This window comes from Delphinapterus leucas, chromosome X (assembly GCF_059928025.1).
Source record: "Delphinapterus leucas isolate spDelLeu-1000000601 "Yukka" chromosome X, BTC_Dleu_Yukka2, whole genome shotgun sequence".
Classification (NCBI taxonomy): Eukaryota; Metazoa; Chordata; class Mammalia; order Artiodactyla; family Monodontidae; genus Delphinapterus; species Delphinapterus leucas.
In genome coordinates this window covers 72,636,898-72,662,785 of record NC_143150.1, presented here as the reverse complement: position 1 = coordinate 72,662,785, position 25,888 = coordinate 72,636,898, and the positions used below count along the sequence as shown (strand labels likewise).

General features: G+C 40.6%; 1 long non-coding RNA gene across 1 annotated transcript; it reads right to left on the bottom strand.

Annotated features, from left to right (window-relative positions):
* Positions 1–5: 5 nt before the first annotated feature.
* LOC149744287 (uncharacterized) lies at positions 6–21,240 on the bottom strand. The gene is made up of 3 exons (XR_016391352.1): positions 19,783–21,240; positions 18,131–18,175; positions 6–17,487 (listed from the first exon to the last, which is right to left on the bottom strand). It is a non-coding gene; the product is annotated as an uncharacterized LOC149744287 (long non-coding RNA).
* Between the last annotated feature and the right edge of the window lie 4,648 nt (positions 21,241–25,888).

Genomic DNA, 25,888 nt, shown 5'->3' with positions numbered 1-25,888 from the left:
GGTGATCTGTGATCAGTGATCTTTGATGTTACTACAAAAACTCACTGAAGCCTCAGATAATAGTTAGCATCTTTTTAGCAATAAAGCATTTCTTAATTAAGGTATGTACATTGTTTTTTTAGACACAGTGCTATTGAATACTTAATAAACTACAGTATAGTGTAAACATACTTTTATAGGCACTGGGAAACCAAAAAATTCACATGACTCACTATACTGCAACATTTGCTTTATTGTAGTGGTATGGAACTGAACCCACAACATCTCCTAGGTAAGCCTCTAATAGCAAAAAAGTGGAAACAGCCCATAGGTTCACCAGTTGATGGATGGAGAAACAAAATGTGGTACATCTATACAATGAAATATTATTCAGCCATAAAAAGAATGAAGTACTGATACATGCCACAACAGGATGAACCTTACAAGCATTATGCTAAGTAAAAGTAGCCAGAAACACAAAGCCATATATTGCATGATTCCATTTCCATGAAATGTCCAGAATAGGCAAATATGTGGATACAGAGAAAGAGAGAGACAGAAAGTAGATTAGTCATTGTCAGGGACTGGGGAAAGAGGTGATGGGGAGTGACTGCTAATGGGTACATTGTTTCTTTCTGAGGTGATGAAAATGTTGTGAAAATAGATAGTGGTTATGGCTGCACAACCTTGTGAATATGTTAAAACCCACTAAATTATATGCTTTAAAATGGTGAGTTTTATGATATATTGTAACCAAGTTCAAGCTGATACTACTTGCTGCACAAGAGGCCACTGAGTTGAGAGACAAGGTGTTGGGGCAAGGAAAAACGACTTTATTCAGAAAGCTAGCAAACCAAGAAGATGACGGACTAATGTCCTAAAGAACCATCTTAATTCAGGGTAGAATTCAAACTTTTTTATTGTAGGGAAGAAGGAAGCAAGAAGGGGTTAAGATCAGGAAGTGACATGTGGTCACCAGCAAGGGTCCAAGGATGGTTGTGAAAACTTCGTTCTTGGTCAGCTGACTTGGGTTGATGTGAGTCTGGTCACAATGTTCCTTTAAATCTGGACAAAACAATAGTTATTTTTTTGTTCATACTTCCTTATCTCCCTGTGGGAGACAAGTTTCAGGTGAGGGGCTGTTTGCACAAATCTTAAGCTGTAAGCAAAATTCCTTTAGTGATTAACATGTGTACGTGTAGAGCTAAGCAGAGGTTTATGACTCAGAGATTAAAGCAGCAGAAGAGATAGATACATTATGGAGTCAAAGATGCCAAGCTTCTTCTACAAATAAGATGCAGTCAGGGGACATTGTGGGGAGGGGAGTCTGTCCCCAAGAGGGCCCCACACAGTTCTGCATTGTTACAATATGAATTATACCTCAAAGAAAAATTAGCCTTTTAGTTTAAGGGAAAAAGTGTGAGCTATATTAAAGTTTCAAAATCACAATAAAAAATTTTAATACTTTTTATTTTGAAATGAATGTAGATTCACAGGAAGTTGCAAAAACAGAGTTCATCTGACCCTTTACCCAGCTTCCCACAATGGTGACATCTTATATGATTGAAGTACAATAGCAAAACAGGAAATTGACACTGGTACAATACCGTTAATTAGACTACAGGCCTTATTCAGTTTTCACCACCTTTATACACACTCATTTGTGTGTGTGTGTATGTGTGCATGTATGTGTGTCTATACAATTTGACCCCATATATAGATCTGTGTAACCCCCATGACCGTCATGATATAGAACTGTTTCATCACCATAGAGGAACTCCCTCATACTATACCTGTATAATCACATACCTCCACCTTCGTCCCTGTCTCCTGGCAATCACTGACCTGTTCTCTATTTCTGTTGCTTTGTCATTTCAAGGATATTACCCTCAGCCTTCTGTATCCAAGGGTTCTGCATCCACGATTTCAACCATGGATCAAAAATATTTCATCAAAAATATTGTCGGATCAAAAATATTTCATCAAAAATATTGTCAGATCAAAAATATTCAAAGTATTCAGAAAAAAATTCCAGAAAGTTCCAAAAGGCAAAACTTGAATTAGCCACAAGCCAGCAATTATTTACATGGCATTTACATTGTATTAGGCACTATAATATGAGTAATCTAGAGATGATTTTTAAATATATGAGAATAGGACCTAATTCAACTTAAAAGCTTTTGCATAGCAAAGGAAACCATCAACAAAACAAAAAGACAGCTTACTGAATGGGAGAAAATATTTGCAAACAATATGACCCATAAGGGATTAATACCTAAAATATATAAACAGCTAATACAACTTAATATCAAAAAACAAACAACCCAATTTAAAAGTGGGCAGAGGACCCGAACAGACATTTTTCCAAAGAAGACATGCAGATGGCCAACAGGTACATGAAAAGATGCTCAACATTGCTAATCATTAGAGAAATGCAAATTAAAACCACAATGAGCTATCACCTCATTTGATAGCTCATCAAAAAGACCACAAATAACAAATGTTGGTGAGGATGTGGAGAAAATGGAACCCTCGTACACTGTTAGTGGAAATGCAAATTGATGCAGCCACTATGGAAAATAGTATGAAAGTTCCTCTAAAAACTAAAAACTAAAACTAAAAATAGAACTAAACATGATCCAGCAATTTCACTTCTGGGTATATATCCGAAGAAAAAGAAAACACTAATTCGAAAAGATACATGCACCCCAATGTTCATATCAGCATTACTTACAATTGTCAACATATGGAAGCAAACTGTGTCCATCAACAGATGAATGGATAAAGAAGATGTGGTATATTTATATACAATGGAATACTGCTCAGCTATAAAAAAAGAATGAAATTTTGCCATTTGCAACAACATGGATGGGCCTGAAAGGTATTATGCTTAGTGAAATAAGTCAAACAGAGAAAGACACATACTGTATGTTACCACTTATATGTGGAATCTAAGAAATACAACAAACTAGTGAATATAACAAAAAAGAAACAGACTACAGATATAGAGAACAAAGTAGTGCCTACAAGTGGGGAGAGGGAAGAGGGATAGTGTAAGGGATTAAGAGGTACAAACTACTATGTATAAAATAAATAAGCTACAAGGATATATTGTACAGCACAGGGAATATAGCCAATATTTTATAATAACTATAAAAAGAATATAATGTATAAAAATTTTGAATCACTATGTTGTGCACCTGAAACTAATATAATATTATAAATCAACTATACCTCAATAAAATAAATATATAAAATAAAATTTAAAATAGTAAAATATAAGGGAGGATATGCATAAGTTGTATGCAAATGCTACATCATTTTATATAAGGGACTTGAATATTTGCGGATTTGGGTATCTGCAGTGAGGTGGGTGGGGTCCTGGAACCAATCTCCCTCAGATACCAAGGGACAACTGTATACAAATGGAATCACACAGTATGTAATCTTTTGAAATTGGCTTTTTTCCCTAAGCATAATGTCCTTAAGATCCAACCAAGGTGTCGTATATCAATAGTTCATTCCTTTTCATTTCCGAGTAGTATTCCATGGTCCGGATGTACCAAAGTTCATTTTACCACTCACCCAATGGAAAACATCTGGATTGTTTCCAGTTTTTGGCTATTACAAGTAAAGCTTCTATAAACATCCATGTACAAGTTTTTGTGTGAACATGTTTTATTTTTCTGGCATAAATGCCTAGGAGTGCAATTCATGGGCTATATAAGTAATTGCATGTTTAGTTTTATAAGAAACAGTCACACTGTTTTCTAGAGTGACTGTACCGCTTTACATTCCCATCAGCAATATATGAGGCAGCAAGTTTCTCTGCATCTCAGCCAGTATTTGGTATCGTCACTGTTTTTATTTTAGTCATTCTGATACAGGCATAGTGATATCTCGTTGTAGTTTTAATTTGCATTTGGGGGGGGGGTCAGTCTCAGCCTACCAATGGTGATGCTATTAGTTAGAAATGCCTGGGGGCACTCACCTGGGCCCTACTACTTGTGGGTGAGCCCCAAGGACATTTCCCTAACCAGAGCCAATGTTGTGGCTGGATCGGCTCTTGTGGTTCTTAATTATGATTGCAAGACCATCAAGGAAATTTAGAAAAATGAGGTTCATTACTCATAAGTCCTGGATGGTACATAGCACTCTGAGGACCACACAGAGAGGTCATGGGGATAGAGAGAGAGAGCATGTGAACCTGGGGTTCTGCCTTTATTGGGGTTGAGGGTGGGGTGCCCAGGATTTCACGAGTTCATTCTTTATTGGTGAATTTAAAACATAAGAGTGGGAATTAAAGCATAGGAAGGGAAAAGCAGGGTCACGCATCCTTTCAGTTATCTAGGTCGCCCAGAGCTTTCTAAAAGGGGAACTACAGGAGTGGGACAGCCTGGCTCTTTATCTCATTGTGTAGCTGGCAATGTGTTTACTCAAGATGAATGTTTTTGAAACGGATGCCTCAGCAATCAAAAGCTTAATGACAGGCACTTACATTACAATAAAAAAGCTAATTATTAAGCACTTACACTACAATTTTCCTAATGGTTAATGACGTTGAACATCTTTTCATGTGTTTATTTGCCATCTATCTATCCTCTTCAGTGAAATGAAGACTTTTGCCCATTTTCTAATTGGGTTGATTAGCTTTTTGCTGTTGAGAGTTCTTTATATATTCTGGATACTAGTCCTTTGTTGGATACATGGTTTACAGATGCTTTCTCCAAGTCTATACCTTGTCTTTTCATCCTCTTAACAGGGTCTTTTGCAGAGAAAATATTTTTAGTTTTGGTAAAGTCCAATTTATCAAATTTTTCTTCCATGAATTTTATCAGTTTACTATTGCAGCTATGACAAATTACCACAAACATAGTGGCTTAAAACAACTAATATATTATCTTACAGTTCTGGAGGTCAGAAGCCTGAAAAAGGCTCTCACCAGGCTAAAACAAGGTGTTGGCAAGGTTGCATTCCTTCTGGAGGCTGTAGGAGAGAATTCATTCCTTGCCTTTTCCTGCTTTTAGAGGCTGTCTGAATTCCTTGGTTCATGACCCTCCTCCAGCAAAGGTGGCACTCCAACCCATGCTTCTGGCATCACATCTCTTTCTCTGATTCTTACCTTCCGGCCTCCCTCTTATATGGACCCCTGTGATTATATTGGGTCTACATAGATTATCCAGGATAATCTTCCCATCTCTTAATCATATCTGCAAAGTCCTCAGCCATATAAGGTGCAAATTCACAAGTTCCAAGGATTAGGACAGGGACATTTTAGGGTTAACCATTATTCAGCCTACTACATGGATCTTGTTTTTGGTGTCATGTCTAAGAGTCCTTCACCAAGCTCTAGGTCCCCAAGATTTTCTCCCATGTGTTTTTCTAACATTTTTCTAATTTTACATTTTATATTTAAGCCCATGATCCATTTGGAATTAATTTTTGTGTAAAGTATGAGGGATTAATAAATTTTGACTATGTATAAAATGCCACCCTGAGCAAATAGAACCATTGTACTTACTCCCAGAAGGCCACCAAGATGGTTCATCTCTTTCAAGTGTTTTCACTTATAGTACCTGATTAAAAACAGAGACAGCACACATGCCAAAAAAGGAAACTACAGAATAATATCACCTACAAACAAAGATGTAAACCTCTTAAATAAAATAAGAATAAATTGGATTCAGAGTTCCCTCAACAGAATGCTCCAACGCCAAGAAAGATTTATCCCAGGAATGCAAATATGGCTAAATATTAGGAAATCTATTCCTAGGACACAATATGTCAACAGAGAAAAACTGTATGATCATCTTAATACTTGCTTTAAAAGCATAAAATAAAATTAAATGTCCATTCTTGATTAAAAACTCTTTAAAACCTAGGAATACAAGATACTTCTGTAATATCATAAATGCTACCTATCTCAGGTCAATAGCCAGCATCATAAAATGAAACCCTATAGACATTTCCTTTAAAATCAGAAACAAACCAAGAATGTCTTTTGTCAACACAGTTACTTACTACTATTTTCAGATTCCTGGCCAAAGCAATAACAAGTAAAACAGAATTGAGAGGAATAAATATGGGAAAGAAGGCGACAGAATTATGTTTAGAGGTGATTCCTTTCTTATCACGACTAAAATCCCCACTGTAATACCCAAACTGCTATTTACACTGATACAAATTCAATTGATAATAAGCTGAGGCGTGGGTAAACAAGGAGAAGAATAAGAACAGGGTGGGAGGGGTAGGCAGGGATTCAATTACATGAGGTCTTGGAGGTCATCGTAAATATTCTGAGTGAGATGGGAAACCACTGAAAAGTTTTGAATGAGGAAGTGACAATATCTGATCCCCTTTATCACTTTTTTTTTATCAGTTTTCTTCAAATTTGAAAAAAATTTCACTTTCCCCAATATATGAGAAAAGAAATGCCAAATGAATAAAGAATTGAGACTATAACTTAAAATTGAAATATGATATTTTGACTCCATTAATGCATAATGAGCCAAGCAATAATTTGGACAAAAACATTGTCTCTCTTAAGAACACATAAAAATAGGCAGAGAGATCAAAAGAAAACATTTCATCCTGGACAAAGTACACTTCTGTTTTAATAGCTACAACAAGAGAAATTTTACTACAATATCAGAATTGGGGGAGAGGTAATCTGCAGGTCCTGGCACAGAAACATTGAAGGAGTTCCGGAAAAGTTAATTGAAATCATTGAAGAGGAAGGCTACTATTTCCATACGGGTGTCTAATATCAATAAAGCAGGAATTTTTGTAATCTAATGCTGCCACAAATCTCCAATGTCAAGAAATATAAATCAAGACCTGGCTATAAAGCAGAGGTGGTTGAATTGTTAGGTCCTCAAAGGAACTCAGCCATGAAGATTTTATTGAAATAGGAGAGCAAGGGGTCACTGTTCAAGTTGCCATAGAAATTACCCCTCTCTAAACATTTACCATGTGTCAATATGCAGCTCACTGGCAACAAAAGCTTTCCAGAAAGATGACTCTATTTTAAAATGCACTTGGAAGGTCATAAGAGTAATAAAGAATGCCTATGTTCACTGGATATTTAGCAGAAAAATATGACACCTTCATTCCAAACTTCAAGGACTATATTTTCTTTTTTAAAAGATTGGGATATACTTCACATACCACAAAATTACCCTTTTAAAGTGTACAATTCAGTGGTTTTTTTCATATATTCACGATGGTCATCTTAGCCCAGCCCATGAGTAAAAATAACCTCCCCAAGAAAGAAGCATTTATAATGTAGCATTTTTAATGTAGCATTAAAAGCATTTTTAATGTAGCATTTTTTAACATCTTTATTGGAGTATAATTGCTTCACGGTGGTGTGTCAGTTTCTGCTTTATAACAAAGTGAATCAGTTACACATATACATATGTTCCCATATCTCTTCCCTCTTGCATCTGCCTCCCTCCCACCCTCCCTATCTCACCCCTCTAGGTGGTCACAGAGCACCGAGCTGATCTCCCTGTGCTATGCAGCTGCTTCCCACTAGCTATCTATTTTACATTTGGTAGTGTATATATGCCCATGCCACTCTTTCACTTTGTCCCAGCTTACCCTTCCCCCTCCCCATATGCTCAAGTCCATTCTCTAGTAGGTCTGTGTCTTTATTACCGCCTTACCCCTAGGTTCTTCATGACCTTTTTTTTCCCTTAGATTCCATATATATGTGTTAGCATATAGTATTTGTTTTTCTCTTTCTGACTTAGAATCTGTATGACAGATTCTAGTTCCATCCACCTCACTACAAATAACTCAGTTTCGTTTCTTTTTACGGCTGAGTAATATTCCACTGTATATAGGTGCCACATCTTCTTTATCCATTCATCTGTCGGTGGACACTTACGTTGCTTCCATGTCCTGGCTATTGTAAATAGAGCTGCAATGAACATTTTGGTACATGACTCTTTTTGAATTATGGTTTTCTCAAGGTATATGCCCAGTAGTGGGATCGCTGGGTCGTATGGTAGTTCTATTTGTAGTTTTTTAAGAAACCTCCATACTGTTCTCCATAGTGGCTGTATCAATTTACATTCCCACCAACAGTGCAAGAGGGTTCCCTTTTCTCCACACCCCCTCCAGCATTTATTGTTTCTAGATTTTTTGATGATGGCCATTCTGACCGGTGTGAGATGATATCTCACTGCAGTTTTGATTTGCATTTCTCTAATGATTAATGATGTTGAGCATTCTTTCATGTGTTAATGTAGCATTTAAAGCATTTATAATGTAGCATTTTTTTTAGTGTTTTATTTAGTGTTTTGTATTACATAGTTCATAAGTATATTTTAGAAACATATATTTTGGGGGCTTCCCTGGTGGCGCAGTAGTTGAGAGTCTGCCTGCCAATGCAGGGGACACGGGTTCGTGCCCCGGTCCGGGAAGATCCCACATGCCGTGGAACGGCTGGGCCCGTGAGCCATGGTCGCTGAGCCTGCGCGCCTGGAGCCTGAGCTCTGCAACGGGAGAGGCCACAACAGTGAGAGGACCTTGTCCGGCAAAACAAAACATATATTTGGATTTTCTTTTCTTCACTTATTTTCATTATCAATTTTGGTATTTTTAATGTCAGATGAGTTTTCAGGAACAAATTACAATGTATTACACTGCACCAGTAGGATATGAATCTACCTTATGACAGCTTAATGACTGAACTTGGTCCAGGAACCAATAGGTTACAATTTATTTGCAAACAATATGATTGTTTAATTTAAAAACTCAAGAGAATAAACTAAGAAATTGTTAGAATTGATGAGAGAGTTCAATTAAGTGGCTAAATACAAGATAATATATGCAACAATCAAATTTTCCTGTATACTAATAATAACCAATTCGAAATGTTAAAGAGAAAAACCACAGACCCAAATGGCATCACTTGTGCTAAAGCCCACGATGCCAAAACTAACCTAAACCCATGATAGCTAACCTAATTGCAGTTTTGACCTTCCCCAGGAATGTAATCTTAATCAACCAGTCCGGAACTTTCTGGTCAGCACCAATGAGGTAACCCCTCACGTGGGCCCTCTCTATCTGCCCCACGCCCCCCAAGAGTAGGAAGAGGCAATCTGCTAGTTCCCTTCCTCACAAAAAGAAGATGTCTTGGGGACTTCTCTGGTGGCACAGTGGTTAAGAATCCGCCTGCCGATGCAGGGGACACGGGTTCGAGCCCTGGTCCAGGAAGATCCCACATGCCGAGGAGCAACTAAGCCCGTGCGCCACAACTACTGAGCCTGCGCTCTAGAGCCCGTGAGCCACAACTACTGAAGCCCACGTGCCACAACTACTGAAGCCCACATGCCACAACTACTGAAGCCAGTGCACCTGGAGCCCATGCTCCGCAACGAGAGAAGTCACCACAACGAGAAGCCCGCGCACAGCAACGAAGAGTAGCCCCTGCTTGCCACAACTAGAGATAGCCCGCTCGGAGCAATGAAGACCCACTGCAGCCAAAAATAAATAAATAAATGAGTGAATGAATGAATAAATAAATACATAAATTTATAAAAATAAAAAAAGAAGAAGATGTCTTGGCCCAAAATAACCCTTTCTTTTCGTTTCTTTTTTTATTTTAAATATTTATTTGGCTGTGTTGGGTCTTACTTGTGGCATGCGGGATCTTCATTGCTGCATGCAGGATCTAGTTCCCTGACCAGTGATTGATCCCAGGCTCCCTGCATTGGGAGTGTGGAGTCTTAGCAACTGGACTACCAGGGAAGTCCCCACCCTTTCTTTTCTTTTGCTAATGACTTCCTCTCCCCAACTTCCTTTCTATAAAAGCCTTCCGTTTTGTACGGCTCCTGGGAGGTTCCTTCTGGTTGCTAGATGGGATGCTGACAGATTCATGAATCATCTAATAAAGCAAATTAGATCTTCAAATCTACTGGGTTGAATTTTGGTTTTTGATAGGATTTAGAGTCTCTCTGCTTACAGTTCTCTCATGGTCTCTTCCCTTGGGAGAAAATGGAGGGGGTTTCCTTAGGGCCTACGAAGATTTGTCCTTGACAGTGGTGCTTTCTAGGCCAAAGCAAGACCTCGACCCAATGGCAAAACACTATTGTCTGAGTGCACAGCAAAATCAGTGGCCAAGGTCCCTCAGAATTTGTTGAGCTGAAGAATTGAATGGGGTCTCTGCACAGACATCTCTGAACAGGCTTTGTTCAAGAGTGCCACAGGCCCAAGCTCACATCTCTCCTGTGGCTGCATAACAAGAGGGTATCAAGAGGGACAATGCAAAGAGGTCAGAGGGAATACAGATGAGGGGCAGGGTTCCTTGTTGGGGGTGGGAAGAGACCCTCAGACTTACTGCTGCCCCCAGGTCCAAGGTTATCACATGGATCCTCCCACTTTTTATGCCTCCACAAAAACCACCACAGTGTCAAGGCATAATGACTGAGGAAAAACTAAGAAATTTTAAGAGCCTAATCTCTGGTTCTCAGGACCTGGTGCTTTTTCTCAATAGGCAGTTTGCCTTTTTTCCCCAGTAACTGGAAGAAAACTGAGTTTAGGGATTGCCCAGAACTGGGAACTTGTGAGTCAGAAAACAGAGCAGTCATGCTGATAGCTGGAGGGGGATTCCACCCCCTTGACAAACCCAACAGCCTGGAGACACAGCCCCAAAACATCTGTGCAAACAAGTCCTCCCTGAAGACAAGCAGAGTCTGGGAGATGCCTCACTTCTTATCCCCAATATCTCTCCCACCATATGACATATACAGAGCATCACAGCACACACTGTTCCTAGAGGATTAGCAGTTCAGCAAATGTGTCAGCATGAATTGCTATCTGTGCCACGTCACTCAGGGCTTTTAAACTGTCATGACACTATTCTTTTGCCATTTCAACAAATGTTTTATGGAGCTCCTACTATGTGACAGGCACTGCTCTAGATGCTAGGATTGGAGCACTGAGTAAAACAGAGACCTTTCCCTCACAGAATTTACATTCTAGTTAGGAGAGGCAGATTAAGCAAGCAAGCAAGCATCTTCAGATAGTGCTAAGTGCCATGAAGAAAAATAAAGCCAATAAGGGACCAGTGTGTGATGGGGAGTCCTATTTCAGCTAGGGTGGTGAGGGAGGTCTTCCCTGGAAAGGTGTTGTTGGAACAGACATTTGAATGAAGTGAGGCATCCAGTCACGTTAGCATGGGGGGGAGAACAGTTCTAACAGAGGGACCAGCAAGGACAAAGAGCCTGGCATGTTCAGGGAATAACAAGATTGCCTGGCAGACATAGAAAACAAACATATGGTTACCAAAGAGGAAAGCGGGGTTAGCGGGAAGGGGGTAGGGATAAATTAGGAGTTTGGTATTAACAGATACACACTACTCTATATAAAATAGATAACCAATAAGGACCTACTGTATAGCACAGGGAACTATACTCAATATTTTGTAATAACCTATGAGGGAAAAGAATCTGAAAAAAATAGATATAGATGTATATATAACTGAATCATTTTGCTGTACACTTGAAACTAACACAACATTGTAAATCAACTATACTTCAATTAAAAAAATTTTTTTAAAAAGATTGCCTGGTAACTGGTTGAAGTGGAATGAACAACAGGAGAATGAAAGATGAGGTGACAGAGGTAGACAGGGGCTAATCAAGTAGGACCTCATAAGACAATGTGATAGCATTGGATTTTCTACTAAGTGAGATGAGGAGTTGTTGGAAGGTTTAATTTTTTTTTTTTTTAGTATGAAAAATTTTAAACACATACAAAACTAGAGAGAATAGTAATCATGAACTTCCATGGAAGTTCTGGATTCCACAACTATTAAGATAATGCCACTTGCTTCATTTATCCCAACTCTTTTTTTTTAAGCCGAAGTGCTTTAAAGCAAATTTCACCCTTATGTATGGCACATCTAAAAATTATGACTGGGCTTCCCTGGTGGCGCAGTGGTTGAGAGTCTGCCTTCCAATGCAGGGGACACGGGTTCGTGCCCCGGTCCGGGAAGATTCCACATGCCGTGGAGCGGCTGGGCCCGTGAGCCATGGCCGCTGAGCCTACGCATCTGGAGCCTGTGCTCCGCAATGGGAGAGGCCACAACAGTGAGAGGCCTGCGTACCACAAAAAAATAACAAATAAAAATAAAAATTATGACCATTATATAACAATAAAGCCATTATCACACCAAAAAAAAATTAACTATGCTTCCTTAGTATCATCTAATACGCAGTCCACAGTCACATTTCCCTCCTTGCCTTCAAAATAGTTTTTTTTACAGTTGGTTTATGATGTTCCATCAATTATTTTAATCTAGAGCGGTCCTCTCCCCCAACCCCCCACTTTTTTCAAACCATTGACTTATTGAAGAAACTAGACCATTGTCTTATAAAAAGCCCATATTCTGGATTTGTCTGTTAGCTTCCTCAGGGCGTCTTTTAAGTTGTTCCTTTATCCTTCCTATTTTCTGTAAACTGGAAGTTAGGCCAGAGGCTTGTTTAGATTCAGGTTCAATTTTGAAAGTAAGAGTACTTGATGGGTACATGCTTCACATTGAGGTTATCCCCCCTTTAGTGCTTCTGAGATTAATCTGAAGTGTGGGTGGCGATAGCCTGATCTTTTCATTGTAACATTCCACATCAACCTTCACCTCATGGTTATAGCAGTCAGTGATGATCGTTACATGTCACAATTAATTTCATCAGAAGTTGTACAAGGATGTTTTTCTATTTCTATCACCCCGTCCACACTTATTAGCTCACATAATGCAGTGTACTGATAAGCTTCACTTCCAACTCTACCCCCTCTAAACTTTTCCTTCCCTGTCTCTATGGGGAAGGTTAATTTGGTTTTTTTTTTCCTTCTAGAGTTCTTTTTCCAATTAGAAGCATTTATATGATATATTTGTATGTACACATATATATTCATATCCCTCCTCTTCTTGACTAAAGGTTGCATAGCTGTATATGCTATTCTGTATCTTACTTTTTTCACTTAAACTATATCCTGGAAATCACTTCATGTCTGTCTCGAGATCTTCCTCATTATTGATTTTGAGCAAGGGAATGACAAAATCTGACTTATAGTTTAGAAGCCTTCCTCTAGCTGCCTTGTAAAAAATAGAATTTAAAAGGACAAATACCAGACTTCCCTGGTGGTGCAGTGGTTAAGAATCTGCCTGCCAATGCTGGGGACACAGGTTCGATCCTTGGTCCGGGAAGATCCCACATGCCGTGGAGCAACTAAGCCTGTGCACCACAACTACTGAGCCTGTACTCTAGAGCCTGTGAACCACAACTACTGAGCCCACGCGCCGCAACTACTGAAGCCCACGTGCTTTAGGGGGCCCGCGTGCCGCAACTACTGAGGCAGTGTGCTGCAACTACTGAAGCCCATGTGCCTAGAGCCCGTGCTCCACAACAAGAGAAGCCACCGCAATAAGAAGCCCGCGCACCACAACGAAAAGTAGCCCCCCCGCTCACTGCAAGTAGAGAAAGCCTGCACGCAGCAATGAAGACCCAACGCAGACAAAATAAACAAATAATAAAATAAAATAAAACAATATTTTTTAAAAAAGGATAAATACCAAAGCAGAGAGGTCATTTAGAGGCTGCCGTCTTGGATCATGCAAATAAAGGCAACACCTTAGGGATGGAGGGGCCTGGGCCCCTGACAACTTCACTGAGTAGCCTGGCACAATAGCCACTTCATCTTTGGGTCTGAAAGAGAGAGAAATAGATCTTTATCTTATGTAAACTACATTTTATTTTGGATCTCTGTCACATTCACTGAACCTACATCCTAATTAACAAATCATTCTTATTCTAACATGCTCTGATTATTATGACTGGAGTCAAGACAACTGGCTTCTCGTCTTGACTGTATTGATCATGTGACCTTGAGCAAAGAAGAGGTGAGAGAGTGTTCCGGATAGAGGAACAGCATGAGTAAGGTTTCAGAGGCTGTGTAATTTGGCTCTTATCTCATAAGCAATAGAGGACCCCTGAAAGTGGTAGTACAGAAGGAATTCTCAAAAGATTAAGTGGGTAGTAGTATAGAAGGGAAGAGAAACCAGAGACCAGGAGACCAGAATAGGAAGCCAGCCCTAGGCCTTGCTTCTACCCAACACGTAGCCGTTGATGATCCAAGATAACTTATTTCCTCAGTGACTTACCATGGTTAACCTTACCACCATCCTTCTAACTCCACTTCCTACTATTTTCTCTACTTGTTGTTAACTCCACTCCAGCCACAAGATCTGCTTGCTGTTCCTTGAATAAATTCCTTGAACAAGTATGCTCCTGCCTCAGGGCCTTTGTATTTGCTGTTCCCTCTCTCCGGAATGGCTCTTCCCCTTGATAGCCACATGCCTTCCCCAACCAATCTACCTAAAATGGCAGCCCCATCCCCATCCCCCTTACTCTGATTTCTTTTACTTCACAGAATATATCACCATTTGGCACTATATATTTATTTTGTTGTTGTTGTCATCCCTCCCTGGAATACAAGCATCATGGGGACAGGGACCTTGTTTAGTACACTGCTGAAATCCCAGCACTTAGAACACTGTATACAATAGTTGGCGCACAATAAGTATTTGTTGAATGAATGAATGAGATATAAAATAGATTTTACTTATGTCATTCTATGAGTAATTGACTTTAAGAAATTTTAGAGAAAACATGAGGCTAAAGAGGTGAGGGGGGAAGGCCTAGAACGGAACACTCAGCCCTGAGGCTAAGAACATGGAGGAATGAGCTTGAAGAGGAGATAAGAGGCTTAGCCTAATCCCATTTACAGACTGAAAAGCACTCAAATCGACTTTTGTGGCGATTTTAACGTTTTCTGTAAGTAACTAAACCTGCTATTTTTGCATCTCTGTCTTTTTCCCAAAGTTATTAAAAATTTTTTAAGAACAACAAACTTTTAAAATTTTGGAAGAAAGTATAGAAAAATATCTTCATATTCTCAGATGGGGAAATTTTTATTAAAACAACGCACAAAGGATTGATACATTTACATTAAAACTAAGAACTTTTAAAAATCTTTAAAGAAAGAGAAAAGACAATCTACAAACGAGGAGAAAGATCATTCAACAAATATTATTGAGCACCTACTATGTGCCAGGCACTGTTAATGGTCCCTAGGATAAATTAGTAGACGAATCAAAACAAAATCCCTGCCCCTAAGGAACATTCTATTGAAATGCATATGTTGATTAAAAGGGGCCAGGTACCATCCTAAGTACTTTACATATATTAACTTATTTAATTGGCACAGTAACTCTGTGGGTTAGGTACTCCACGGATGAGGAAAATGAAGCTCAAAGAGGTTAAGGAAACTGAGGCACAGAGAGGTTAACTGCCTGAGATCACACAGTTGGTGAAGGGTGGAGCTGGGATTTGAACCCAGTCTGGCCCTAGAGGCCAGGTACTCTATTCCTTATTGTAAATTGGTATACTGACATTCACAGCACCCAACTGACAAAGGATTAGTATATGGACTGTGTCAAGAGCTCCTACATATCATTAAGTAAAAGATAACCAATAAAAAAATGAGTAGAAGACGTAAGCAGATATTTTCCAGAAGAAATATGGCCCACAAGTAAAGAACCGATGCTCAACTTCTTTAGTAATTAGGGAAATACAAATTAAAACTGCAACAAGGTAGCATTTGACACTAAACTGATTGGCAAGAATTTAAAAGTCAGTTAAAGCCAAGTGTTAGGATAGGGAGCAATGCGTACCCACACTCTGCTGAAAGCATATGATATAATCACTTTGGGAAACAATTTAGCATGTCCTAGTAAAACCGAATCTGCACAGAACCTATGACTCAGGAGTTCCACTCTTAGGCATATACCCTAGAGAAACTTTTACGCATGAGCACTACAAGACATGGCTAAGAATGTCCTAGAAACAGGGTTCATAATAGCAAAAACAAGCTGGAAACAACCCAAATGTCCATAAATAAGACCATGGACGAATAAACCATGGTACATCCACCCATATTCATACAATGGAATACAAAAAGCAAAGCTACATATGTCAACAAAGATGAAACTCAAAATCTTAGTGTTGAGTGGAAACAATCAAGTTAGAGAGAAATACCATATATATGTGTGTATGTGTGTATATACACGCACACATATATACACAAAAGTAGGCAAAACTAAACAACATACGTGATAAAACTACAAATAAAAGAAAGGGAATGACAGACAAAACACATCAGCACAGAGGTTATTCAAGGTAGGGGAGGAGATGAGGGGAAGGAGATTAGGGAGAGGCACTCAGGGGCCTTCGAAGCTACTGGTAGCATATTATTTCTTTAGCTGGGTGGTAAATACATGTGTGTCCTCATTATTATATAAATATTAGTTATTATATATTATAATTATAAAAATGAATAATATAGAACAATATATCATAATAATGTCTCCATTATTATTTCAATTCTTTTATACATATGATACATCTCACAAAAACACGAAGAAAAGAAAAAGTAGACCCCTAGCCGATCTGAAAAAGATTATATATTCTTTTCAGAAACAAGAAGGTAGGGGAGGAGTAGGAAGGCCATGCCCATTTCTGCTGGTCCCCCCGTTGCTCTGTGTAGGAGCTCTCAGTGTTAACTGGGTGTTAACTGGACTCCGAAGACTTCCTCTTGGCTCCCCACACTCGGTCTGTGTCCAGTCCTTCCCCAGTGATCACAAATGAGCAGCCCTTGGGCCAAATCTGTCTGCAGTTGTGTTTTGTTTAGACAATCCAGTTATTGTCATTTTAAAATTTTTAAATCGTTCAGAAAAAGAGAACCCACATACATATGTACATACATATGTACATAATTCCTATAGAGAGAGACAGATAAAATAAATATGTGAAATACTGACAACTGTTGACTTGAAGAGGTGGATGATATACAGGTGTGTATTATTCTATTCTTTCAACTATCCTGTATGCTTGAATTTTTTTTACAAGAAAAGGTTGGAAAAGCTAACTTTGAAGGCCTTTAGAAGGAGCATGCCCTCTCTAGTTCACCACAATCCCCACCATTCCCTATTATAACTCTCAGCCTGTTCCCTCATTTCTAGTACCCCTGGTTCCTAGAGACATTTGAGTTTGCAACTGGTAGCTCAGCTTGGAGGACTTGGCCCCTCTTGCATCTCCATGTCTCCTGCATGTACGTGGTTTGTTCGGCCATTCCCACAGGCCGAACAAACCTTATGCAAAGTTTTGTTTTTAGAACAGGAGAGGACAACACAAGCTGATGTAATTCCCCACTACCCTGCAGTAGGGAGGGAAGCCCTCTTCACCCACCTCCCAGCAGCTACAGAAACTTCAGCAAGTGTACCCTACCTTATAAGACAAAGGTGGGGCCTTGAAAAAGACAAGCCACACCAGTTAGCTTCTCCTAGAAGATAAGATGAAGAATTTGATGATTCTTTATGACTCTCTGGCATCAAAGGTGAAAAGGATGGGGAAGGAAAATCTTCCAGCAACATCAGGGGGCCTGCGAGGCAAACAACTATATCAGGGATATAAAGTACGAGATAAATGTGAAGTATGAGATAAATGTGCCTGGACTTATGAGTTAGAAAGAATCCCTTGAGGGTGCTTAGGCACCAGTTTGCAACCAATAAACCGTTCCTCTTTAGACTGATCAGTGCTTAGTCCCTCAGAGTCCAGTGGCATCGGGGAAACTGAAGCAGCTTCCTAGTTAGCATCTGCCCAGCCATGTTCGGTGATATGACAGGTTCTTTCTTTGCAAACTCTGGTTTTCACTCCCACTGCACTAAACAAATCCATGATTCCTGCCACCCACAGTTTGGCTATTTCTGCACACACCACACAGCATGAATTCATCCAATTGTTTAGCAGCAAAACAGGCTTAGAAAGGAATAGGCAGATGGCTAGAGGCAGGCAGTGCCACTTGAGGGATGAGGCCATTTTGGAATGGCCTTGCCTTTTGGTTTATTCTTGCCTTGACCTCCACACCTTGCTGACTTCCCAGATCTTAGAACTTCAACTCGTTTCTGATATCCACCTCTCCATAGGACCAGGCATCGGCTTTAGGGAATATTGATGCCTGTCCATCCTTCCCCATGACCTACTTTGGCTATTTGCCATCCACATCCTATTGTGACAGAACTCACCTAAGGATTTGATGCTGCTGTCATGAATCCTTACCAGGTCAGGGACTGAAGATAAGGAAAAGAACTCTATTACCAAAGCTGTAGCATCAAGACGATACCTTCAATATATAGAACGGATAAACAACAAGGTCCTACTGTGTAGCACAGGGAACCGTATTCAATATCCTGTGATAAACCATCATGGAAAAGAATAAGAAAAAGAATAGATACGTATAACTGAATCACTTTGCTGTATAGAAGAAATTGACACAACATTGTACATCAACTACACTTCAATAAAATAAACTAAAAGGAGAAGAAGAAGAAGAAACCTTCTGATGCCTGAGAAGGAAGTAAAGGCCAAGACCAGACAAGTAGCTGCTAAGTTGTGACACAGGGGCAAGAGAGCAATTCCTACTGCCAAGGTCATGTTAAAATAAAAAAAGGTGAGGGAAGAAGAGAAAGGATCAGTGTACTTACTAACGATCGGTTCTCACATTCCCAGGTTTCCTAATTTCTTTGATACAATTCATGGTGACCAGGACCACCCACATACCAAGGAAGTCTCTGGCCTAGGGAATTGCAATCACTCTCATTCTTAGTTCAGGTGAGGCTAGATTAAGAAAATTTTTTTTTCTCAAAAAGAAAAGAAAACAATATGAAAGCATAGAAACCAACGTATCGATACAACAGATTTCTTGTACTGATCTTTGCTGGATACAGGCTGATCTCAGTGATCCACACCTTTCAAGACCCATTTTTTTTTTATTTTTATTTTGCGGTACGCGGGCCTCTCACCGTTGTGGCCTCTCCCGTTGCGGAGCACAGGCTCCGGACGCGCAGGCTCAGCGGCCATGGCTCACGGGCCCAGCCGCTCCGCGGCATGTGGGATCTTCCCGGACCGGGGCACGAACCCGTGTCCCCTGCATCGGCAGGTGGACTCTCAACCACTGCGCCACCAGGGAAGCCCCAAGACCCATTTTTCTACACTTCACCTCAGCCCCGGACTTGGCTTGTGTTTATACGCTCCTGAGCTTGAGCGGAGGTGAAACTAAGCAGCAGCCCTGCCAGGTCTAGTGTATAGGGGGCCTTCAAGAAACCTGTTTCCTGAGCTGTTTGGAGAAGACGGTCAAGCCCTTTCTTCAGACCTAGTCATTTCCTGGCAGAGAGAGGCCGACTCTGCTGACCACACTACCTGGTCCCTGGACCTTACCTGGGTTAACTGAGGCTTGAGGAAGTGGTCCGCTTTTTGCACCAGTAAATCCTAAAAACTGCTGGGAAAGGGGAAACTGAGCAGTGCCCACTGAAGGGGCTGCGGGTACGTGACGGTTTCTGATCAGTAACCTTTCACCTACCATTAAAAGACCTAGAAGTCTGACCAGATAGTGAAAGAGGCATGTCTAAAAATTAGTGCTTCCTCCATAATAGGAGATTGGTTAAATGAATCATGGCATATCCATACAATGAAATGACGATGTGATAGAAGAAAATTGACATGAAAAAAATTGTGCATCATATACTCTTAGGTGAAAAAACAGGTCACAAAACAGTACAGAGAATATGATTTCATTTTGATTAAGAAATTATACATATAACTAACATTTATTGAGCTTTAAATATGAGCATATAAATAAACAAGGCACTGAAGAAAAAGCTTTACATTAATTACTTACCCTCATGACAACCCAATGGTATCGGTAGGTATTATACTCATCTTTTAGAGATGAGGAAACTGAGGCACTAAGCAGTTAAGTGATTTGCCGTAGTTCACCTAAGTGGCAGAGCTGAGGTACAGACTGGGATATGTTGGACTCAAGAGCCCAAACTCTTCACAGTGACACAATATTTATCTCTATAGTCATACAGGGAAAAGTCAAGAAAGAGAGATACCAGGATGTGAAGAGTTGACAGTTGTTATTTCTGGATTGTGAGATTATGAGTCACTTTTGTCTCCTTTATGTTTCCTTGCGTAGTCTGAAATTTTTATGAATTACATGGATTATTTTTATAATCAGGAAAAATAATAAATCAACCTCCATTTTGAAAAAAGCAAACAAGCCATTGTTTCTAACCTGTAAGCAGCAAACCACTGTGGGGGGCAGGGAGTAACTTAATTATTACAAGCGTTCTGGAAATTCCTATATGGCCCAAGCACTGTCTAGAATGAATAAAAAATATGCTTACACATATTTTTTTTCAAATGTCACAATGTATACTGTCATGATGTATAGCCATAGTGCTTTCGTTGGTTATATATTTCTCAATCAATGGATATTAAAAATACAACTATTATTATATGGAAGCCTATGACATTTTAAATATTAAAATTTGAAAACAAAGGATGTGATCTGCTGTTAAAAGAAAAAAATATGTGTACAGATCAACACTCTGTAGCTTGAGTGTCTTCTCAACAACTGACCTCTTTTTTTGGGGGGGGGTGAGGGAGGTGGGAGGAAATAAAGGGGAAAAACTGAAAATGCACAAATTATTAAAAGTTAATCTAGGAGCAGTCCTGAGGAAGACAATTTACAAGGACGAGAGGGCAAGGAGAGGGAGTTAATGTCGCCCCAGAAAATCCTATTCTGGAAAGACAGAATGCTAATCTCCCCTGTATTGCCAGGGGCTAGTCCTCACCTTCAAGCACAGGGATGTCAACACAGATTGCAGGAGACGCTGTAATGCCTGAATGCTCAAGCTTGCTACAGGGCCGGGCTGATATTCAATTACCAGGAAGAGCTGGAGTGGGGACAGCCCTCCAGGTGCAGAGAAGGCAAAGTATGCAGAACTCTGTCTTTTGCCAAACCGACTCACAGGTCAACACTTGCCTTCCTTCCTCTCATTCTTCTTTTCCTGTTTTGCAACGTGCCCCTTGTCCTCTATTTCTGTACAGCCTTTTGTCCCCCAACTCATGTCCCCAGGACACACTCCTCCATAGGACTCCTGTGATCTCATTACCCAGAAGAAACCACAGACCTCAAACTAAGATACTCACTCACTGATTGTTTATTTAATACTGAGGGCCTAGGACTTTCCAGGCATTATAGGAAGATGCATTTAAAAATAAGATATGGTCCATATCCCTTTAGAAGCATACCGACTTCAGGTGTGAAAATCAAACAAAAACAAAGAACAAAAAAAAACCAAAAAAATCAACAACTCAGTTTGCTTCATTGGGCATGAAGTTATAACAAGGTAAGAGATGGGAGTCAGAAAGAAGAATGAGGGCTTTGCTGCCCCCCCCCCACTTTGGCCTGTACGTGGGGCTCACCCCTGCTCATGGGAGGTGGTGCTGCGGTCTGGAAGACAAGCTAACTCCAAGGGAGAACAGTCTTTGACAGGTCAATGGCAGGGGAAAAAGGAGGGTAGGAAGTGGGATTGTTCTGTATTAAAAGTAAATGAAGGGGCTTCCCTGGTGGCGCAGTGGTTGGGAGTCCGCCTGCCGATGCGGGGGACACGGGTTCGTGCCCCAGTCTGGGAGGATCCCACATGCCGCGGAGCGGCTGGGCCCGTGAGCCATGGCTGCTGAGCCTGCGCGTCCGGAGCCTGTGCTCCTCAACGGGAGAGGCCACAACAGTGAGAGGCCCGCGTACAGCAAAAAAAAAAAGTAAATGAAGATCTTGCTGAAGGGCTCAAACCTGAGTCTGATCCAGTGTTTGAATCCAACTGCCAATCTGGGGGAAATACAGACACGCAGCAAGCGGAGTCCAGGCTGTAGGAGATTCTCCAGGTCAAATGTGTGTTGTTCAACAGATAAATGATCAGGAAAAGAAAGGGATGGAGGGGGAAGCTGGAAACTAAAACAGACCTAAACTCTTACAAAATGCCAAGGTCATAAAAGACAAGGAAAGACCAAGAAACTGTCACAGACTGGAGAAGACTAAGGAGACACGATGACTAAATACAACATGGGACTTGATGGCACCCTGGAACAGAAATGGACATTAGTAGAAAAAAACGAGTGCAATTCGAATAAAGTCTGGAGTTAACAGTAATGTTACAATATTGGTTTCCTAGCTGTGATAACTGTACTATGGTTACATAAGACGGTAACGTAAGGGGAAGCGGGGTGAAGGGTATAGGGAACTCTCTGCACTATCTTTGCAACTCTCCTATCAATCTAAAATTATTCTCAAATAAAACGTTTACAAAAAAGAAATTTTAAGGGTTATAATAATCTTTTTAATGGACAAGACTAAACCATAGTCATTAGGGAAGTGTGTTTGGGTAATAAAACCATAGAAATGCAAGGGAACGATTCCTCTAAGTGTCAAAGATAATGGTTACTTTGGGAGGAGAAAGAGAGTTGTGACTGTAATAGGGCACATGGGAGGCTTCTGGGGTGGGTGAAAAACTTCTATTTCTTGACCTAACGGTGGGCACAAGGTATTTGTCTTATAATAATTCATTAAGCTATATTTGTTTTAAGTGGTTTTCTGTATCTGGGTTTTATTTTACAATATGAACATTTAAAGAGAGAGACTTAACAGACATAACATCCAAATAAAATCAGTGGACCTTGGTTAGATCCTGACTCAAATTAACCAACTATTGGTTTGGCCAAAAAGTTCGTTCGTTTTTTTCCATACGATCTAGTAGCACTTAGTTGTCTTTAACTTCATTCGAAACAATTTTGTTAGATTGTATTGTGACAGCTGTCATATCAGCGTGCATTAAAAAGAAAGCTTACCAAAATTGGTGAATTTTTGTGTAGCTATTTTGATATTGAAGATGGAAGAAAAAAGCAACATTTTTGGCATATTATGTTTTATTATTTCAAGAAAGGTAAAAACGCAACTGAAACACAAAAAAAGATTTGTGCAGTGTATGGAGAAGGTGCTATGACTGGTCGAACGTGTCGAAAGTGGTTTGTGAAGTTTCGTGCTGGAGATTTCTCACTGGACAATGCTCCATGGTCGGGTAGACCAGTTGAAGTTGATAGCGATCAAATCGAGACATTAATTGAGAACAGTCAACCTTATACAACGCGGGAGATAGCCGACATACTCAAAATATCCAAATCAAGCGTTGAAAATCATTTGCACCAGCCTGGTTATGTTAATCGCTTTGATGTTTGGGTTCCACTTGAGTTAAGTGAAATAAACCTTCTTGATCGTATTTCCGCATGAGATTCTCTACTTAAACGTAACGAAAACGTTCTGTTACTAAAACAAATTGTACAGCAGAAACTAACACAACATTGTAAAGCAACTATACACCAATAAAAATTTAAAATAAAATGATTATAATAAAAAAATAAATTGGGATGGGTGATGAAAAGTGGATACTGTACAATAATGTGGAATGGAAGAGATTGTGGGCAAGCGAAATGAACCACCACCAGCCACACCAAAGGCCAGTCTTCATACAAAGAAGGTGATGCTGTGTATATGGTGGGATTGGAAGGGAGTCCTCTATTATGAGCTCCTTCCAGAAAACCAAATGATTAATTCCAACAAGTACGGCTCCCGATTAAACCAACTGAAAGCAGTACTCGACAAAAAGCGTCTGGAATTAGTCAACAGGAAATGCATAATATTCCATCAGGATACCCCAAGACTGCATGTTTCTTTGATGACCAGGCAAAAACTGTTACAGCTTGGCTGGGAAGTTCTGATTCATCCGCCGTATTCACCTGACATTGCAACTTCGGATTTCCATTTATTTCAGTCTTTACAAAATTCTCTTAATGAAAAAAATTACAATTCCCTGGAAGACTGTAAAAGGCACCTGGAACAGTTCATTGCTCAAAAAAATAAAAAGTTTGGAGAAGATGGAATTATGAAGTTGCCTGAAAAATGGCAGAAGGTAGTGGAACGAAACGGTGAATACGTTGTTCAATAAAGTTCTTGGTGAAAATGAAAAATGTGTCTTTTATTTTTACTTAAAAACTGAAGGGGGCTTCCCTGGTGGCGCAGTGGTTGAGAGTCCACCTGCCGATGCAGGGGACGCGGGTTCGTGCCCCGGTCCGGGAAGATCCCACATGCCGCGGAGTGGCTGGGCCCATGAGCCATGGCCGCTGAGCCTGCGCGTCCGGAGCCTGTGCTCCGCAACGGGAGAGGCCACAACAGTGAGAGGCCTGCGTACCACAAAAAAAAAAAAGAAAAAAAACTGAAGGAACTTTTTGTCCAACAAGTATAAAAAGACATTTGTATATGGACTGGATATTAGATATTATTAGAGGAGTATTAATTTTGTTAAGGGTGATAATGGCATTGTTATTATCGAAGAAAACATCCAAATTTTTGTAGATGCATAGTGAAATTTAGGGGTGAAATGACATGATGTCTTAGAATTGCTTTAAAATAATCCAAGGGGGGGAAAAAAGAGCTGGGAGATAGATGAAACAAGTATGGCAAAATGTTAATAGTTGTTGAAGATGAACATAAAACATGAACACAAAAATGAAAATTTCTTGCATTCTCTAGTTTTGTGTGCGGGGGCAAATTTTTATAATAGAAAATTAAAAGAGGGGGACAGCCTCGAACCAGGCTGCCTCAGGGCAACGGCCGCAACAGATATCTAATCCCAGGTGCTCCCCCCCACCACAAACCCACAGCGCTCCCTTCCCACCAGCCATCTCCCTGAGGTCACAATCCCAGCAGTCTCAGAGTGGCCTGTGATGTGAGGGGTGTTTCCCTTCTCTGGACCTCTGCGTCGCTAGGACCAGATAGCAGCCCTTCTCACCTTTTCTTCATCCTTATGTTCTAGTAATACCAGGAAAGGGAATCAAAGGACAAATGGGCAAGGCCCAGGGCTCAAAACTGATGGGGCAGTCCTTACCACTCCAGAGCCTGCCCCCTTCAGTGGGTGGTAGATGTGGGGCTGGACACGGAAGGGACAGGGAGATGAAAATCCTCATAACTATATGCGTTCAATATAGGGCGAGCTTCCAGAGGCTAGCGGTACCTTTGGTTGGAACACCGTTCTGGGATCTTCGTCTCCTTCAGGCTCCTGGGCATCATGCCTTGTTTCAAGCAGCCTAAGCACTTCCAGAGTCTGGTATTTCTGTACTGGCCCCTGAGCGACCTTGCCATATGTGTGTACTGATCCAAGAGAGCATGGCAAGAAGCCAGAGTCAGAGGTCAGGACCAGATCTGGGGTGACTTTTGTGCTCATGGGAAGTCTCATCTCTGGCCTTTGATCATCTCAGTTGGTACTACAGAGTAAACCTAAGGAGTCTCAAGTTCCCCGAGTGCCCTGGAGAAGGAAGAGATAGAGTCTCAGGGGCAGAAAGGACAGGTGGAGGTGGGAGGTGGAACAGGGTCATGTTGCTTATGAGTAGATCTAGCTAGTTTCAGCCACTTCCTAACCCTCACTATCTGGAGAGGAGAAATGAGGGCCATGGAATAAGCGTGATATGTCCAAAATCTTAAGGAAGCATGGGGAGTGGGGCAGAGGAAGCATTAGCATTACAGACTTAGAGAAGTATCGCCTGTGTTTGAACCATAGAATTTTCCATTCTGGGAGGGGAGTGGTAGTAGCATGGTGGGAGTGAGGGGAGACAGAGATAATGGAAGGAATGGTGAAAGGGCAAGGGGACAAGAATGGTGTACGGGGAACAGTAGAAGGCTGCAGATGCTGTATGCACGGAGTATGGGGAGATATAGACAGTATATGGACAAGGGAGGGCGAGCTAGTGTTTTAACAAGAGTTCAAGGATGATGAATAGGGAGGGAAACAGGAGACAAGAGGGAAAAGACGGTGGATGAGTGGAAGCAGTGGGGGAAAAGCTGGTGGCAGGCAGGGATCAGGAGTAGGGGGATGGTGAGTGGGCAGGTG